Here is a 13,687-nt window from a genome sequence, read left to right on the forward strand (position 1 = left end):
TAAACCATTAATGGATACACACACTAGTTTACTTCTTGTGGTGTCTCACCTACGTTAGACAACTCATTCCAGATATCTTGAATCCTGGTAAGGTATGGAGTAACTCCCTCTCCCTTCTTTTTCTTGGTGGTTCTCAACTTCTCCTTCAGAACAACTTCCTTTTCTTGAAAGGATTATGATATAGTGCTGCCAGGACATCCCACATTTCTTTATTTGTATTCTTGGTCGCTAAATGTGAGACAATATGATCTTGAATGCCATCAAGGATCAAACTCTTCATTGTTTTCATTTCCTTTCTATAATTCTCTAGATGTTTCGAGTCTATAGGTACAACTATAACTCTCTCTGCGTAATCCTTCAAATCATGCTCATCTAGTAGAAAGGACATCTTGGCCTTCCAAATAATGTAGTTAGAAGCACCATGCAATATATCTTGAACACCAATTCCTACTAAGGCCATATCTATAAACTCACAACTGGATTATAAACATGAATCTCCTACTCTCCTGCTTGACTACTGCTCTACAATTCACACTTCCTTCTAGAAATCCGCAGTCCTGCTAAATGGTTCTACCTCTGCAACTGGAAATCACAAATTTACTAGAACAAGAAACCCTCTGAGGAAATTTTCAGTGTGTGCTCTTTCTCTTCTACCCGACACTAATTTTGCTACTACAAATTGCTGCAAAAAAAAAATTCCCAAAAAGGGAATCCCTCCGTAAAAGACACAAGATGCTCACCGTTTGCTTGCTAGAATCACTTCCTAGAAAAATTGATATTTCCTTCACTCTGAAACTATAAATTCGACCCCCTATCCAGCAATTCACACTGCCTGGCTAGGCACTGCACAACCCGTGAGGAAATTGCACTACTTCTCCCTATGAGCTATAAATTTCTCCCTCTTCGTCTCTGAGCTTCTTGTCTATCAACTATTGTTAAAATTGGTAACTAGGGCCAACTTCCACCTTATGAAAACTCATATGATGGTGATGATTATTGCATTGGATTCCTCTTTCAGAGAGGTACAATTTTGATATAAAGATCATCTCATTCTAACAAGAATAAATGGAATTATGAATTTATTCTTCTTGTTGACAAGTGGTCAAGGTCGGCGTTAGTCAAATGTAGGTTCATGAAGCCCAATAGATGGGTATCCTCACCCTAAACGAATTGTATAAATAGGAGTGACCCTTCCCTCATTTGGACACTCACTCATCACACATCATATCATCTTTCTCTTCTCTTGTTTGGTTCGTACTTCTTGGAGGCAACTTCTCTTCTTCACATGTGTGGTAAGAAACTGAATTTTTTTGGGTCAAAACAGGCCATAGTTTCCGAGTGCTGACCAGCATTGACCAGGGGGATTTGACCACCATTGACTTTCTAGTTAGGGCTACATTGATTTCTGATTTGACTGTTGATTTGGTAGATCTATTTTGAGCTTGCATATGATATTTGTACTCTCTCTTTGTTGAACTATTGAAGAATAATAAGAAGATTTGATCAAAGGGTTCCCCACATTGGGGTTTTTCCCTGGCATCACCACATCTTGTGTCCTTTTGTCTTGATTTATTTTTGGCATATGATTTTATGTTCTATCTGCATTTATTGTCAATGTTTATAAGATAATGTAATTCCTACTGGATATAATTGGAAATTGTCATTGGGTTGCTAATGGAACATTAAAGTAAATTGTGGTTAAGAATAAAAATACCATTGTTATAAAAAATTAACATGGGATCAAAGATTAGGTGAAGACAAAGCCCAAGCAAGATTGAATCAAAGAAATCACCAAGAGAAGTTGTTGGACTAGGACTTGGAACTAGTCCCAATGACGACTACATCTTTCTTCAAATACAAGGACAAGCTTAAGGACAAGTCTGACTATCATGCATGAAAGATGAATTTGGATTTGACTTTGGAAGAGAATGATGTCATGGACTATGTCAAAGGAAGAATAACTTAGCCTCCTTCAAATGCATTCTTTTCTACACAAACTAAGTACAATAAAGGTGAGGTAAAAACTAAGAAGATTATTATTGATTCCATTCATAAGACTTTTGTTGCCTATATTTCTAATTTGGAAACATATAAGGAGATGTATGAAAAGATAGTTGGGATGTTCAAAGTAAATAGTGAAAATCAATTCTCTTTCTCAAGAACAAGCTGAAAGATATCAATATGGATATGGGAGAATCCATCCGATCCTACTCCATGACGATTACCGAGATCAAGAATGATCTTCTATCTATTGGGGAAATCACTAGTGAGAATAAAAATAACAATAAATACTTTAGGGGAAATGGAAATCAAAGGAAAAATAGGTTCAATAACAAAGGAAAGAGAAATCTCCTACTTCTCGAAATGGAGGTGATCATCCTCCCAAGAAGTCAAGAAACTCTAGGTATGATGAGGTTAATGTTGTAAAGAAAAATCAATTTTATCTTATTTGTACCCTGTTGAACGCTTCTCCTCCAGATACATTGGACCATTAGTTGATTGATAGTGGTGCCTCAAGGCACTTCACTAGGTACAAGGAGACCCTATCTGACTTGGTTGAAAAGAAGACAAATATGGATATTATACTTGGGGATAATGCCACTTATCCTATGAAAGGAATTGGGATCATTACTCTTCACTTAAATCAAGGTCATACCCTCCACTTACAAGAAGTGCTATATGTACTTGATTTGAAAAGGAACTTGGTTTCTATTTCTGCGATGGAAGATAACAGTTTCAAGGTGTCATTCATTAATGAGAAGGTTCGTATTTGACAAAGGAATCCAAAAGATGCATTCACTCTAGATTCAGGGTTGAAGGTCTTTATCAAGTTGGAGGAATTCCGTTGGGAGCAATGACTTGTGATACTTCTCTTCAATCTGAATTATGGCACTGGAGATTTTCTCACCTTCATTTCAAAGCCTTACCTGATGTAAGGAAGATGGTCATATGGATGCCCAAATTCAACTTAAATCATGAAGGTGTTTGTTAGGGATGTGAAGCTGGAAAGCATACAAGGGGAACATTCCCCTAAAGTGAGATCAAACCACTGATATTCTTCAATTTGTCCATTCCGACATATCAGGTATGTTTCCCATGACATCTTTGGGTGGATATTTGTATTATGCTATTATTGTGGATGAATTCTCTCGAAAGACATGGATCTATTTCTTAAAGAAGAAGAATGAAGTATTCAAATGGTTGCTCTCCTTCAAAGCCTTGGTCAAGAATCAAACAAGGAAGAAGATCAAAATTTTGAGGACCGATAATGGGACCGAATATGATTCTAATGAATTCAAATAATATTGTAGAGAAGCTACCATTAAGAGGGATACTACAACCGCTTATACTCTTGAACAAAATGGGGTTTCCAAAAGGAAGAATCGTATTATCATGGAAGCCACCCGACATGCATCCTGATCAAGGTCTTCCAAATTTCTTATGGGGAGAAGCTGCCAACACCACTGTGTATGTCCAAAATCGATTCCCACATCAAGATTTGGAATTCAAGACACCTGAAGAAGTATTCACTGGTAAGAAACCTGATGTTTCTCATTTTAGAATTTTTGGTTATCCTATATACTTTCATATACCGAAAGAGAAAAGAAACAAACTAGATGCATCTAGGAATAAAGGAACATTTGTGGGCTACAGTGAAACTTCTAAGGCATATATAATCTATGTGCCTGGTCAAAGGGAAGTGTAATTAAGTCATGATGTCACTTTCGATGAAAATTATGCTCTTAGAAAGATTTGAGATCTTCCTATTCTTAGGAAGGCCAATGATGATGTTGATGCAGAAAAGCAGGATGAACCTCTGTCTGATGAAACGATTCCTGTTGTTGAAGGTCCAATGGATCCCATTGATCCACCTCCTAGTGAGCCCTCTACTTCAAGGAAAATACCTTTATGGCTCAAATATGCTCTTGAATATGTCGATAAACACATTGCACTGAGGGGGACATTTCGTGAAAGAAAGAAGCCGAATAGGTACCAAGGGTACTTAGCTACCATGAGTACCATTGTACAATTTGAGCCTTGTACATTCGAAGAAGCTATGAAGCAACAGGTTTGGAAGGATGTGATGAATTAGGAGTATGAGTCGATCATGAATAATGATGTTTGGCATGTGATTCCTAGACCCAAGGATAAGATCAAACATGGAGCTGATGGGAGTGCTAAGAAATTCAAGGCCAAATTTGTAGCTAGAGGCTTCTCTCCAAAGGAAGGAGTAGACTAAGATGAGATATTTGCACCAGTTTCCCAATATACCACCTGCTTGATCATAGCCTTTGATGCCTGGCAAGGATGGAACCTTCATCAGATGGATGTCAAAACTATTGAAGGAAATGCAACTAGGTTCGAACTTCATAAATTTACTTTTGATATTTGTATTTATTCAAGAAAAGAAATATTATTTTTATAATATATGTCAATGAGTTTCTTGCTCATTGAAATAGGTCTAGCACATGTTAAAGTGCTATAGGTGATTCAAATGGTTAAAAGAAAGTGTTGAAGACCTTAAGGGAATGTTACTCCATGTATATGTTTGTATAACAGTCAAAAAATAACCCTACAAGCAAAGTCAAGTCTCCTCCAAGCATGTGACACCACCAAAGAATCCATCTGAAGCAAAGATAGCAATTTGGCGTGCAAACAGTCTTCAAGTTAGTCTAAAAGGAGGGGAAACATCTATATATAGAGATTGTCCACTCCACTATAACTTCAAACATCTACCTATGAAATCAGGGAAGTAAAGGAGCCGAGAAAAGGTGAGTGAAGGACGACGAAGGAGCCTCCAAGTGTAGCGAAGAAGACAGAAGGGACAACGAAGGTTGTGGGATTGTTCTAGGGCCAATACCATCCACACATGTGAACGAAAAAAGGGTTTCCTGTGGTTATGACAACAACAACTTATAGTCAAGCATATCTCATTGTTTGGGCTTGAATCTATGCCTACAAACCCTCCTATCCAAGTGAAGAAGTAAGCTCCTCAAGTGAGGGAGAGAGGAACCATATTACATCAAGAAAACCTCCCACATGTGCAAGAATTAGGGTTGCAGAACCATCCTACCAAGTATACATCTACACCTCAAGGAAGAGCTCATTTGGTCAAGGAGAAGGTAGGGATCATCAAAAGGGAAGGGACTCATCACAAGTGTATCTTCTAGAGAAAGTGCAACAAGGTACATCAACAGTTGAAGGAACAAAAAAGTGTTGGAAGAAGGAGGACGAAGTGCCAGAACGAGGAAGACAAAGTGTCATGGAAACCGAGTGAAAAAAGGAGGAATGACTTGACTTGTGCTTGGAGGATATTCTAGTCAAGGGTCTAGGATTTGTCATTGATCAATAAGAAGCTTCAATAATAGAAAACTTACCGAAGGGTTTTCCTCTCAAGAGAAGAGAGGTTTTGGCCCTGGCAAAGAGCCAACAACTTGTGTTATTGTTCTTATGTTTTGGTGGTAGTTTGATGAAGCACACACACATGCATTAATAATAAGAACAAGAAGATTAAGCTAACAAGAAAAATTGTAAAGGGACTTCAAAAATTGTTATCAAGTCACAAAGAATCATAATAAACCTAATTTCCCTAGATTTTTCAACATGGTATCGAAGTTAAGGTGACACATCAAGGAAAGGGCATCGCAAGAACACTCCTCAAGGAAGGACATCTACAAATGTTGAAGAATCAAGACAAGAAGTCTCAATCACATCAAAGGACAAGAAGATCTACCATTTATCATTCGTCAAGGAAGACTACAAATCAAGAAGAAGAGCCTTACATAAAGGCACCTACAAATAAGAGAAAATCAAAGCAAGACCTACATCAAGCTACAAGTCATCAAGAAACTCTCATCATCAAGTCAAGTCCACTTGGAGAAAGCAACTTGAAGAACATCGAAATCTGAGTAAGGTAAGCCATCAAGTATTCAAGGAGAAAGAAAATCCACTACATCTAAAAATCTATCAAGTATATATCCCCTTCTGAATATACATCAATGTCTTTTTGCAAGGAAAGCAACAAATTGGTAGCTACCAATAACTTTTTTGCATGGAAGAAGATGACTGATTTACTTTTCAAGGAGAATGAACTTCTAGAACATATCAAAGGGAATATCACTATGCCTATTAAGGAACAAACCCAACCCTTAGCCAAGTACAATAAGGATGAGACAAGAGCTCAAAGGATCCTAATAAAATATATCAAAGACTCTCTCATTCCTTATGTCTCCAAATTTGAAACATCAAAAGAAATCTATGATAAAATAGTAGAGATATTCTCGATAAGCACAACCAGAGAAGTGATATCTCTAATAAATGAATTGTACAAGACGAAGATATCAAAGGAAGGAATACCTACCTACTTCATGAAGATCTCTGAGATGAGGGATCAACTTCAAGAGTTAGGGGAAGTCATGTTTGACAGAGAAACGACAACTGTAGTACTCAATGCTCTACTTGAGGATTAGGGTAACTTCACATCAAGCATATATGCCAAGAAGGAAGCCACTCCACTAAGTGAAATGTGGTATCTATGAAATATAGAGGAAATAAGACTCAAAACAAAAGAGGATGTGGAATCAAAGGATCAAGCATTTTCTACCATGGCCAAGAGAAAGGGAAAATTTGGCAAATTTGGTCCACGAAGAACAAACAAAAAAGATATGTCCAAAATCCAATGCTATGGATGCCAAGAATATGGACACTACAAGAGGAATTGTCCTAAACTAAAAAAGAAAAACAACAACAAAATAAAAAGGGAAGAAGCTCATGTGACTCAAGAAATGAAATAAGAAGACAAGAAGAAAAAGAAGGAAGATCCTTCGGATCTCTACTATGACTAAGTCTACCTCTTTACTTAAAGTATTCTTTCAAAGTTTTGAGTAGTATAGGAGCATTTAGGAATAGAATAAAATTGCATGGCTAGAAACATCTTCTAGAATCTAGAAGCATGATGTACACAGAGTTCAAAATACTCATGTAGAAGGAGCATTTATAAATAGAACTAAATGCATGGTTAAAAATACCTTCTAGAATATAGGAGGATGGTAGATATAGCTCAAGATATTCATGTAGAAGGAGCATAGCTCGAATAGTACCTCATCCACAATGACAAAAAATTGACCATGATTAATAATATTAGAAGTCCTCCATCATCAAAAGGAAAGAAAAATTTTCAAGGTAAGGGTCTTCAAGATCCTATGATGGAATCTTCAAAATAAGATTCATAAACAAAAGCAAATTTCTCATTGGGATTCCCATTCATGGGATTCAAGAAAAGGGATGATATGCAGGAAAGCTAAGATGAAGCAAGAAGGGCCACACCATGGAAAATCAATTGAATATAAGATGATCAAAGGAGAATAGAGATGAGGTATGTATGCATCAAAGTTTAGTCATGTTATCATGTGTATATTATTGAGTCATGGGAATAATTCTATAACATGATCAAGTAGGAAAGAATCTCTTTCACTAATGACATGCTCGAAGGCATGTACTACAATACAAAAAAAGTCAACAAAACAAAATACTCACATAAGGAGTATAAGATCGTTGATTAAGAAGAAAATAAAGAAGAAACATTGACTAGTCCCAGAAGCAAGCAATGAAGAAGTTCTCTCACAAGGAACAGAAAGTGGTTGACCAATATATCCAAGAAGAAGCAAGTGAAGAAAGAGATCAAGCATGTGAAGAATGCCATGATCACAAAGAATTACTGTATGATAAAGATCCATTGAAGACATCTACCAAAAGAAGGCAGGGCAACTTTGACCAAGAAAGGAAAAGATCAAAGTAACCTTGAAACCTATGAAGGCCTTGGAGATATGAAAGGTGAAAATAATTGATTCTACTCTATGAAGATGTCATGATGAAGAAGACATCAAGAAAAAACACCATTTAATGTTGAAGCAATATCAGGATGAAGTCATGAAGAACTACTAGATCAAAGCATGGGAACAAGCAAGTACAAAGAAGAATCCATGTGAAGAGTAGTCTGAAGCATAGACAAGATGAAAAGGGATAATCAAATGACAAGAGAACATAATATGTGACAAGAAAGCCACTTTCCACGAAGGAAGAAATGGCATGACAAATAAGAAAGGACAATGATCGATGGATGGTTTCCTACCAAGAAGAAATTCGAACAAATACTTCATGACATCAAAGGAAAGAAGGATATCAAGCAGTTGGAGGACCCACGAAGAAGAAGTTGTTGATGAATAGACAAGTCCCTAGCTAAGAGGGAGTTATAAAAAGTTCCCAATTACAAAGGAACTTGGATAAGTACCTTGTCAAAGGATACTTAGGCATGTCTTCCTCATTCAAGAGGAAGAGATAGACACAACATTATTGTCTTCACTTGGGAAGAAAGAATGGGAGGATTGGGTAATCATTTGACATCCGATACTCTTTGAGGATGTGTGAGACATCCAAGACAAGAGTAGGCAAGAGGACTGCTATTATTTGAGGGTTGGGAACCCAAGATAAGAAAAGTCCTAGAAGTTCGTACTGAGTGAACACCCGAGTGGGTATGTACCTTGAGAGACAATGATTGTGGTGTCTATAAGTCATTAGTCTCGCCAACATTGTGCTCTAATCTATTGAGAGATAGATCTGTCAGTCAAGGCCTTGTTGTGGATACAATGTTGGTTACTATGATTCTATAACAAATGGATTTCCAATCTGGTTTCTCTTATGTGAATTATTCAAAATTGAAACATAGCCAAATACCTTGTAATGTTGTATGAATACCTCCCTAGTTAAGAGGGAGTTTTGAAGGAAATGTAACTAGGTTCGATCTTCATAAATATACTTTTGATATTTGTATTTATTCAAGAAAAGAAATATTATTTTTATAATATATGTCAATGAGTTTCTTTCTCATTGAAATAGGTCTAACACATGTTAAAGTGATATAGATGAGTCAAATGGTCAAAAGAAAATGTTGAAGACCTTAAGGGCATGTTACTCCATGTATATGTTTGTATAAGAGTCAAATAATAACCCTACAAGAAAAGTCAAGTCTCCTCCAAGCATGTGACACCACCAAAGAAGCCATCCAAAGTAAAGATAGCAAGTTGACCTAAAAGTAGGGACAATCCTCTATATATAGAGGTTTTCCACTCCACTATAATGTTAAGCATCTACCTCTAAAATCAGCGAAGTAAAGGAGCTATGGAAAGGTGAGAGAAGGATGAAAAAGGATCCTCCAAGTGTAGTGAATAACAAAGAAGGGACAACAAAGGTTTTGGGATTGTTCTAGGGCCAATACCAGTCACACCTGCGAAGGAAAAATAGTGTTGCATGCGGTTATGACAACAACAACTCATTGTCAAGCATATCTCATTGTTTGAGCTTGAATCTAGGATTACAAGTCCTATTATCCAGGTGAAGAAGGAGGGTCCTAAAGTAAAGGAGAGAGGAACCATATTACATCAAGCAATCCTACCACACGTGCAAGAATTAGGGCTACAGAAAAGTCTTACCAAGTCTATATCTACACCTCAAGGAAGAGCTCATTTAGTTAAGGAGGAAGTAGGGATCATCACAAGGGAAGGGACTCATCACAAGTGTCTCTTCAAGAGAAAGTGAAACAAGGGACATCAATAGTTGAAGGAAGAACAAAGTTCCAGAAGAAGGAGGATGAAGTGTCGGAAGGAGGAAGACAAAGTGCTAGGGAAACCAAGCGCAGAGAGGAGGAAGGACTTAACTTGTGCTTGGAGGATATTCTAGTCAAGGTTCCAAGGTTTTACATTGATCAATAAGAAGCTTCAATAAGAGAAAACTCACCGAAGGGTTTTCCTCTCAAGAGAATAGAGGTTTTGGCCCTGGCAGAGAACCAACATCTTGTGTTCTTGGTCTTATGCTTTGGTAGTAGTTTCATGAAGCACACACACACATGCATTTATAAGAAGAACAAGAAGATTAAACTAACAAGACAAATTGTAAAAGGACTTCACAAATTGTTATCAAGTCAAGAAGAATCACACTAAACCTAATTTCTCAAGATTCTTCAATAAAAACTACCTTCTTGCATGGTTCGCTTAAGGAGGAAGTATATGTGGAACCGAAGTGTTCGGGATTCAAGATCATGAGACACGTGAATGCAGGTTGAAGAAAGCCCTCTATGGGTTGAAGCAAGCCCCTGGGCTTGGTACGGGAGGATCGATAACTATCTTATGAAGTTGGGAATTACAAGAAGCGATGCTGACCCAAACCTATACTTCTAGGTTGAAAAGGACATACCTCTCATTCTGGTCCTCTATGTGGATGATCTCTTTATTACAGGTGATGACCCTCTCATTGACAATGCAATAGGGAGTTTGCTTCCAAGTTCGAGATGAAGGATCAAGGACTAATGCATTATTTCCTAGGGTTGGAAGTCTGGAAAAATCCAGGTGAGGTTTTCGTTTCTCAAGGAAAATATATTGTGAAGCTACTTGAGAGATGTGGAATGGTGGACTGCAAGCCCATGAATACTCCGACGGAACTCAAATTCAATAAGTTATGTGGAAGTGCTGATGGGCCCAGATTGGCAAACCCTACTGAGTATCGTCAACTTGTGGGGGCATTGATGTTCTTGGTCAACTCTCCTCTTGACATATGCTTCGTTTTGAACACATTGAGTCAATATATGGTCGAGCCTCATCACATTCATTAGATTTCTTCCAAGAATCTCTTGAGATATATTCGGGCACAATCCACTATGGACTAAGATACATTGCCAAGGATTTGAGACTACATGGACATACATATGTTGAGTGTGTTGGCAGTGTGGTGGCTCGTAAGATCACGTATGGATTCTACTTCTATTTGGGGTTTTCTTCTATATATTGGACGAGAAGGAAGAATAAATCAATTGCACTAAGCACCGCGGAGGCCGAATACATTGTTGTGAGTATGGCTTGTTGTGAAGCAGTTTGGTTGAGGAAGCTCTTCAATGAGCTATTTGAGCACGTGCTAGATACCACCGTGATCTTCTGCGACAACTAGAGTGGAATTCATCTATCATAGAATCATGTGTTCCATGATCGATCCAAGCACATTGATATTAGGTACCAATTAATCTGGAATATGGTACAACAGGGATCACTTAGGCTCCTACACATCAGAACAGATGAGCAGGTTGTTGAAATTCTCATGAAGCCTCTTAGGAAGGTCAAATTCTTAACCTTCTGAGAGAGACTTGGTGTCATGGAACAACCCTCTTATGAGGGTCCCATATGAGTTGGACATAGAGCTTTGGGAGCTCCAAGGGGCGTGGGGTACTTCTTGGAGCTAGTTATGAGTGACCATAGGGTGAGTGGTACGCCTTCCCCTAGTGGTGGCTGGATAGAGGGTGAGTGGTTCAACTTCCCTTGTGATACCCCATTATGGTTGACATGTGTGTAGGGTGAGTGGTTCACCTTCCCCTACCTGGAAACATGTATGTAGGGTGAGTGGTTCATCTTACCCTACAATCAATATATGCATAAGATGAGTGTTTCACCTTCTCCTATGGCATATGAGTAGGATGAGTGGTTCACCTTCTCCTGCTGATGCTACAACACACATCCTACCCATGGAGATTGAGACTCATGGGAAGTACCTATCATATGGCCAATGAGTTGGGAAAGGGTGGTTAGGGACCATAACACTACCGATGGACGCATTGTGTACTGCGTTACTCCCTATGACTAGGATGAATGGTTTTCAACAACTTGATCTGGGATCAAGGACTGACTTTAGTAAGTGGACAGTGGTATGATACACTCTCGATCATTTATTCTTCATTATTACTTCATGGTTCAACAGAGTAGAGCAGTGATGGCATGATGGTTCAGGATGACAGGTTGGAATGATGATGGATTGGCAGGTCGAATTCTCCCTAGTTGAGAGGAAGTGTCAAAATTGGCAACTAGGGCCAACTTACACTTTAGGACAACTCATATGATGGAGATTATTATTTCATTGGATTCCTCTTTCAAAGAGGTATAATTTTGATATAAATATCATCTCATTCTGACAAGCAGAAATGGAATCATGAATTTATTCTTCTTATGGACAAATGGTCAAGGTCGACCTTAGTCAAATGTAGGCCCATGAAGCCCAATAGATGGGTCTCCTCACCTTAAATGAATTGTATAAATAGGAGTGATTGTTCTCTCATTTGGACACTCACTCATTACACATCATATCATCTCTCTCTTCTCTTGTTTGGTTCGTACTTCTTGGAGGAAACTTATCTTCTTTGCATGTGTGGTAGGAGGTGGAATTTTTTCTGGGTCAAAATAGGCCGAAGCTTTAGAGAGTTGACCAACATCGAACAAGGGGGATTTGAGCACTATTGACATTCTGGTTAGGGCTCCATTGACTGCTGATTTGGCAGATCTATTTTGGGATTGCATTTATGATATTTTTACTATCTCTCTCTGTTGAACTATTGAAAAATAATAAGAAGATTTGATCAAAGGGTTTCCCCACATTGGGTTTGTCCTTGGCATCCACCACATATTGTGTCCTCTTGTCTTGGCATGTTTTCTGCATATGATTTTATGTTCTATCTGCATTTACTATCAATGTTTATAAGTTAATGTGATTTCTACTGGATATAATTGGAAATTGTCATTGGACTGCTAAAGGAACATTGAAGTAAATTATGCTTAAGCATAGAACATACCATTGTTATAAAAAATAATAATTGTGCTCTTTTACCATATGAAATTTTACAAATATATTTGTAGCAACTGGAAATTATTCTTCTAATTGTAAATAATGCAGTTTATTTTCTACGACAGTCAATGAATAAATCAAACTGCAAATTTTCACCTTAAAATTACTTTGGAAAATAAAATCCTAGACACTGAGAAATATGCTAGCACATGCAAAAAATTGACATAATTATTTTTGGAAAAATGTCCATGTAAAAACCTAATGTGGGAAAACTAGTGGAATAACAACGGATTTTTATTATTATGAAAAATGAGAAATAAGTACAATTGGATGCCAAAAAACTAGCAATCTTCTAAAAGATAAAATGACTATAAAAATTATTGAGGCAAAATTTGTCTCACCTAACATTGATCCATCTCCACAACTGCCACAAAAAGGCCACATGAAAGCCCTTGCATCAACCTTTGTGTCACCTTTGCACAGACCCTCACACACAATCCCTGGAAGATGCTATGATCAAGCCATCCTCCCCAACTAAACCTTGAGACTGACTCGCTACCCCCTCTGGAAAATACCCCAGCCTCTAACAACTGAATCAAACCTCACTCCATGTAAATTAAACTCTGCCTTTGAAGTTGCATGCATAGTCCCTGTGCAACCTCATTGAGGAAACTCAACCCTCCTGTAGTTGACTCTCCAGAACTTGAAAACTTCCTCCAGACTCATTGTCTCTTCCCCTCACTTCCTTTGCGTCCCCTTGCTGACTCGAATTCTTCCTGCTGAATTTTCCTCTCTATAAAATCAAATTTTTAAGGAAACTCGCTCTCCAACTGTGTACTTCTCCAACCCTAATCGACCTCCCATTATCATCTCTTGTTGGATCACCAAAGACCCCGATTAAATCCTTATCAATGGTTGAGATCATTTATGAGTTGATCCATGTGAGTTTCTACAAAAATCTCACCTTTGTCAATTAATTATTGTTAATTAATCATTTTCCCTAAGTTAGACTTAGGAAAATATTAATTATTGA

The sequence above is a fragment of the Pinus tabuliformis genome, chromosome 3_2, assembly GCF_031772625.1.
Source record: "Pinus tabuliformis cultivar Carrire ecotype Pingquan chromosome 3_2, CPIR1, whole genome shotgun sequence".
Classification (NCBI taxonomy): Eukaryota; Viridiplantae; Streptophyta; class Pinopsida; order Pinales; family Pinaceae; genus Pinus; species Pinus tabuliformis.